The 7401-nt window shown below is 35.4% G+C and overlaps 1 pseudogene; it reads left to right on the top strand.

The window, feature by feature from the left end:
- Positions 1 to 5639: 5639 nt before the first annotated feature.
- Positions 5640 to 6366, top strand: LOC141518352 (ras-related protein Rab-2A pseudogene; annotated as a pseudogene).
- The last annotated feature ends 1035 nt before the right edge of the window (positions 6367 to 7401 follow it).

The raw sequence follows: 7401 nt of genomic DNA, 5'->3' as shown, positions 1-7401 counted from the left end.
ATCCAAATTGAATGTGATGACAGAGAAATCATATCCTTAAGGAAGAAACATAAAGTATAAGAGATAGCAAGATCAGACAATAAGATACCAGTTTTTTTTCTGAATTAAAGTGAATAGTCCTTTGTCTTTGTTCAAACACCACAGTTTTTTTGCTGGATACAGATGGTATTCTCCACTGCAGACAGCCCCAAATTGTCCCCGATTGTTGCAATGATAGAATGAGCAAGTCCATCAAGTTTGATCATCATCCCCCATGTTGTTGTTAGGGTGTACAGTGTTTTTCTGGTTCTGCTCATCTCACTCATGAGCTCATCAGTTCATGAAAATCCCTCCAGGCTTCCCTGAATTCCCATCCCTCCTGGTTTCTAATAGAACAATAGTGTTCCATGACATACATATACCACAGGTTGCTAAGCCATTCCCCAATTGAAGGATCTTTACTTGATTTTCAATTCTTTGCCACCACAAACAGGGCTGCTATGAATATTTTTGTACAAGTGATGTTTTTACCCTTTTTCATCATCTCTTCAGGGTATAGACCCAGTAGTGGTATTGATGGATCAAAGGGTATACACATTTTTGTTGCCCTTTGGGCGTAGTTCCAAATTGTTCTCCAGAAAGACTGAATGAGTTCACAGCTCCACCAACAATGTAATAGTGTCCCACATTTCCTACAACACTTCTAACAATGATCATTATCCTTTCTGGTCATATTGACCAGTCTGAGAGGTGTGAGGTGGTACCTCAGAGAGAAGCTTTAATTTGTAATTCTCTAATAAGTAATGATTTAGAGCAATTTTTCATATCACTATGGATTGCTTTGATCATTTCATCTGTAAATTGCCTTTGCATATCCTTTGACCATTTGTCAATTGGGGAATGACGTTTTTAAAAATTTGACCCAGTTTTCTGTATATTTTAGAAATGAGTCCTTTGTTAGAAACATTAGTTGTAAAGATTGTTTACCAGTTTACTACATTTCTTTTGATCTTGGTTACAATGGTTTTTTTGTCTGTGCAAAAGATTTTTAATTTAATGTAATTGAGATCATCTAGTTTGTTTTTAGTGTTCTCCATCTCTCTTCCTTAGTCATGAACTGCTTCCCTTTCCATAAGAACTGACAGGTAAACTAGTCCTTGATCTTCTAGTTTGATTATAGTATTGTTTTTTATGTCTAAATCCTGTATCCATTTTGATCTTATCTTGGTATAGGATATGAAGTGCTGGTCTAATCAAAGTTTCTTCCATATTAACTTCCAATTTTCCCAGAAGTTTTTATTGAAGAGAGAGTTTTTATCCCAATTGCTGGACTCTGGGTTTATCAAACAGCAGATTACTATAATCATTTCCTGCTATTGCACCTAATCTATTCCACTGGTCCACCCACTCTATTTCTTAGCCAATACCAGACAGTTTTGAAGACTGATGCTTTATAATATAATTTTAGATCAGGTAGGGCTAAGCCATCTTCTTTTGCACTTTTTTTTCAATGAATCCCTGGAAATTCTTAACTTTTTTATTTCTCCATATAAATTTACTTACAACTTTTTCTGACTCTAAAATAATTTTTGGAATTTTGATTGGTATGGCACTAAACAGGTAGTTTAGTTTTGGTAGAATTGTCATTTTTATTATATTAGCTTGACCTATCCATGAGCAGTTGATGTTTACCCAGTTATTTAAATCTGATTTAATTTGTGTTAGAAGTGTTTTCTAGGGGCGGCTAGGTGGCGTAGTGGATAAAGCATCGGCCCTGGAGTCAGGAATACCTGGATTCAAATCTGGCCTCAGACACTTAATAATTACCTAGCTGTGTGGCCTTGGGCAAGGCACTTAACCCCATTTGCCTTGCAAAAACCTAGAAAAAAAGAAGTATTTTCTAATTTCTTTCAAAAAGTTTCTTACTCTGCCTTGGCAAATAGACTCTCAGGTGTTTTATATTGTTTGAGGTTACTTTGAATGGGATTTCTCTTTCTAGATCTTCCTGCTGTATCTTGTAGTCATAAATAGAAAAGTTGAGGATTTATAAGGGTTTATTTTATATCCTACCACTTTACTAAAACTACTAATTGTTTCCAGTAGTTTTTTGGATGATTTCTTGGGATTCTCTAGGTATACCATCATGTCATCTGCAAAGAGTGAGAGTTTTGTCTCTTCCTTCACAATTCTAATTCCTTCAATTTCATTTTCTTCTGTAATTGTTGAAGCTCACATTTCCAATATGATATTGAATAGTAGTGGTGATAATGGGCATCATTATTTCAACCCTGATCTTATTGAGAATGCCTCTAGCCTCTCCTCATTGAATATAATGATTATTGATAGTTTCAGATAGATACTGCTTATCATTTTAAGGAACAGTGAGTTTATTCCTATACTATCTAGTGTTTTTAGCAGGAATGGGTGCTGTATTTTATCAAAACCTATTTCAGCATATATTGATATAATCATATAATTTCTGATAGGTTTGTTGTTGATATAATTAATTATGCTAACAGTTTTCCTAATATTGAACCACCCCGGCATTCCTGGCATGAATCCTATTTGGTCAAAATGCATTATCCTAGTGATAACTTGTTGTAGTCATTTTGCTAAGATTTTATTTAAGATTTTTGCATCTATAATCATCAAGGAGATAGGTCTATAATTTTCTTTCTCTGTTTTAACTCTTCCTGGTTTAGTTATCAGCACCATATTAGTTTCACAGAAAGAGTTAGGTAGAGTTCAATGTTCCCCCATTTTTCCAAAAAGTTTATATAGAATTGGAACCAATTGTTCCTTAAATTTTTGGTAGAATTGACTTGTGAATCCATAAGTCCCTGGGGATTTTTTCTTTGGGAGTTCAATGATAGCTTGTTGAATTTATTTTTCTGAGATAGGGTTGTTTAGGTATTTAATCTTCTCTTCATTTAACCTGGGCAATTTATATTTTTGTAACTATTTGTTCATTTCACTTAGATTGTCAAATTTATTGGTATAGAGTTGGTCAAAATAATTCTGATTTATTACTTTAATTTCCTCCTCATTGCTAGTGAGTTCATCTTTTTCATTTATGATACTAGCAATTTATTTTTTCTTTTTTTAATCAAATTGACCGGAGTTTTATGAATTTTATTGTTTTTATCATAAACCAGCTCTTGGTTTTACTTATTAGTTCAATAGTTTTTCTTGCTTTTGATTTTATTAATTTCTTTAATTTTTAGAATTTCTAAATTGTTATTTAATTGGCTGTTTTTAATTTATTCTTTCTGTAATATTTTTAGTGGCATGTTTATTTCATTGATTTCCTCTTTCTCTAATTTATTCATGTAAGCATTTATAGATATAATATATCCCCTGACAGTTGCTTTGAGTGAATCCCATAGGTTTTGGTATGTTGTTTTATTATTGTCATTATCTAGCATAAGATAATTAATTCTTTCTATAATTTGTTGTTTGATCCACTCATTCTTTAAAATGAGGTTATTCATTTTCCACTTATTTCTGGGTCTATATATCCTTGGCCCAATATTACATATTTTTTATTACATTATGATCTGAGAAAGATGTATTCACTATTTCTGCCTTTCTACAATTGATCATTAGGTTTTCATGCCCTAGTACATGGTCAATGTACTGCACAGAAAAAGGTATATTCCTTTCTATACCCTTTCAGTTTCCTCCATAAGTCTATCATATCTAGTTTTTATAGCAATCTATTTACCTCCTTAACTTCTTTTTTGTTTGTTTCATGATTTGATTTATCTAAATCTGAGAGTTGGAGGTTGAGGTCTCCCACTAGTAGAGTTTTGCTGTCTATGTCTTCCTGTAGTTCTTTCAGCTTCTCCTCTAAGAATTTGGATGCTGTCCCATTGGGTGTATACATATTTGGTTTTGAAATCACTTTATTTTCTATGGTACCATTTAGGAGGATATAGTTTCCTCCCTTATCTCTTTTTAAAAAAAGAGATATCTATTTTTGCAACTGCTTTGTCTGAAATAAGGATTGCTACACCTGGTTTTTTTTCACTTCAGCTGAAGCAAAATATATTTTGCTCCAACCTTTTACCTTTGCTCTATATGTATCTTTCTGCTTCAAATGAGTTCCTTGTAAGCAGCATATTGTAGGATTCTGGTTTTTAGTCCACTCTGCTATTTGCTTACATTTTAAGGGATAGTTCATCCCATTTGCATTCAAAGTCATAATTACAAACTCTTTATTGCCCTCCATACTATCTTCCCTCTGTTTGTGTTTTCCCCTTTCCCCCTTTATTCGTATTCCCCAGTATTTTGTTTCTGAATACCACTCCCTTCAGTGTGTTTGTACTCCTATATCCACCCCTTTCCTTTCTTTCCCCTTTCCCTTTTTTCCTTTTCCCTTCCCTTCCTTCTATTAGTTCCCCTTTCCCTCCTCCCTGTATCCCTCCCCTCCTCTCCTTTTCCCCTTTTAGTACTTGAAAGGTAAGATGTTTTTAAGTGAACTGAGTATGTGTGTAAGTTAACTTTAAGCCAAGTGTGATGAGAGTAAGATTCTTCCCATCTCTTCCCTTCTTCCCCTCTATTGCCATAGGTCTTTTGTACCTCTTAATGTAATGAGATTTTTACACCATTCAATCCACTACCTCCTCCCCTCTCTTTATCTGTCCCCCTTTTTAAGGAGGAAGTGTTTTTAAATCATTCTATCTGAGTCATAGAAAATTCTGAGTATCCATCACTTCTGGCTCAGTACATTCTCTCTAATAGAGTTGCAGTTCTTGAGAGTTATTAGAGTCTTTCTCCCAAGTAGGGTTATAGCCAGTTTCATCCCATTTGGTAGTAGTCTCATGGATAAGTTATGAGTGGTCATCATTTCTGGTCATCATTCTCTCTGATAGAGTTTCAATTCTTAGGAGTTGGGGCGGCTAGGTGGCACAGTGGATAAAGCACCAGCCCTGGAGTCAGGAGTACCTGGGTTCAAATCTGGTCTCAGACACTTAATAATTACCTAGCTGTATGGCCTTGGGCAAGCCACTTAACCCCATTTGCCTTGCAGAAACCTAAAAAACAAAAAAAACCCCAAACAATTCTTAGGAGTTATGAGGATCTTTTCCCCCTTGCTAGGATATAGCCAGTTTCATCTTATTGGATAGAAGTTTTGTTTGTTTACCCCCCCCCCCCCTTTTTTACCTTTTCATGTGTGTCTTGAACCTCCTGTTTCATGTCCAAATTTTCTATTTAGATCTGGTCTTTTCATCAGGAATTTTTGGAATTCTTCCATTTTGTTAAATGTCCATCTTTTCTCCTGAAAAGGAAGGTTCAGCTTTGCCAGATAGTAGATTCTAGGCTGCATTCCAAGCTCCCTTTTTCTTCAGAATATTGGGTTCCAGGCCCTTTGATCCCTTAATGTTGATGCAGCCAGGTCCTGCGTAATCGTTATTGTGGCTCCTTGGTATTTAAATTGTTTCTTCTTCCAGGTTGAGGTGGCGGGGGCTGGGCCAGGCTGGGAGCTTCGTCTCGCCTCCGCCGGTGTCACGTAGGGCTCCGCACCGCCGCCTCCTAGCACCTCATTTGGGTGGGTTCCCCGGTGTCTGAGATCAGAGCTGGGCCCAGGCTGGGAGCTGCAGCTAGGGGGCGGAGGCGTAGGAGGGGCCGTGGGGCAGGGGCTCAGAGTGGCTGCGGCCATGGCGTAAGCCTATCTCTTCATCATCATCGGAGACACAGGTGTTGGGAAATCATGTTTATTGCTACAGTTTACAGATAAGAGGTTTCAGCGGGTGCATGACCTTACTATTGGTGTAGAATTTGGTGCTCGAATGATAACTATTGATGGAAAACAGATAAAGCTTCAGATATGGGATACAGCAGGGCAGGAGTCCTTCCGTTCCATCACAAGGTCATATTACAGAGGTGCAGCAGGGGCTTTACTAGTGTATGATATTACAAGGAGAGATACATTCAACCACTTGACAACTTGGTTAGAAGATGCACGCCAACATTCCAATTCCAACATGGTCATTATGCTTATTGGGAATAAAAGTGATTTAGAATCCAGAAGAGAAGTTAAAAAAGAAGGAGGTGATGCTTTTGCCTGAGAACACAGACTTATCTTTATGGAAACTTCTGCTAAGACTGCTTCCAATGTAGAAGAGGCATTTATTAATACAGCAAAACAAATTTATGAAAAAATCCAAGAAGGAGTTTTTGACATTAATAAAGAGGCAAATGGCATTAAAATCGGCCCTCAGCATGCCACTACTAATGCAACACATGCCGGCAGTCAGGGAGGACAACAAGCTGGTGGAGGCTGCTATTGAGTCTATTTTTATTTTCTAGCTGCCTGAATAAGGCCTACTAACTTGTTCTTTCACCTTATCTCCCACTCCTCAGCTGAGACATGAAACTATTATGAAATGGTTTTATGTCACAGAAGACTTTATCCTTCAAATTCTTGTATAACTTTGAATAAATGTTTAATGTTCACTTAAAAGACAGATTTTGGAGATTGTATTCATATATATTTGCATTTGATTTCTAGTTCACTTGATGTGATTATTTTTATTAAATGTTGTCTTGTGCCCTTGACTACAAACTGAATTGTATTAAACACTACAAAAAGTCATTGGAGTATTTTAAATCAGTTTGTGTAGTTAGGTTTCCCAAACACCTCTGGTTACCTAATGTTTAATATTGTAGAACTGTCCTCAAAAAGTTTTGTCAATTTTCAAGGCTATAAAGAAGAAAAGAAGGTCTCTTTTAATTCTGTATTTATCATTTACTTTCTGTATATATAGTTTAATACTCTGCTTTGGTGTATTTGCCAAGCTAGAATTCTTTAATGCATTTGCATAAATTCTATAATGTTTTAGAGCTTGAAGACAATGACTACAGAAGCATTGTTAGGAATTGCTTGGACACTGAATTTTAAACCTTTTTGACATTGTTAGCATGTTCATCTTTTTCTTATTATCCATGTCCAAGAAGAATGCTTGATATATATATATATATATATATGTATATACATATATATATATATATATATATATGTGATAACCTATTTTAATACCAAATGTTTGCTGTTGGAACACAATTTCCATAACACCTCTTCAGAAATGCATTCGTTTGTTTGCCTTAATGAATACTGTAGATAAGAATCACAGTATGAGTACATAAATACAAGAGGAATTAATGTGTCAAAATAGTACCACAGAGAATGAATATTCAGATTAAATGACACATGAGGACTTTAATCTTTGTCTTAAACATAATAATGTTTTGTGTATTTTTCATTTATTGACATGATTTCTAAGTATTTTTTCATGCAGGACAGTTTTTTGGCCTAGATGTATAGTGAATGTGTAATGTTTTTTCTTTTAGTGGCAGCCTGTAATATGGTAAGCATCTTGTCTGTATTCAAAAAAGGAGATGATAATAAATCTACATGAT

Source organism: Macrotis lagotis, chromosome 1, assembly GCF_037893015.1.
Source record: "Macrotis lagotis isolate mMagLag1 chromosome 1, bilby.v1.9.chrom.fasta, whole genome shotgun sequence".
Lineage (NCBI taxonomy): Eukaryota > Metazoa > Chordata > Mammalia > Peramelemorphia > Peramelidae > Macrotis > Macrotis lagotis.
The sequence above is the reverse complement of the archived record's forward strand: the minus strand, read 5'-3'. Positions and strand labels throughout refer to the sequence as shown.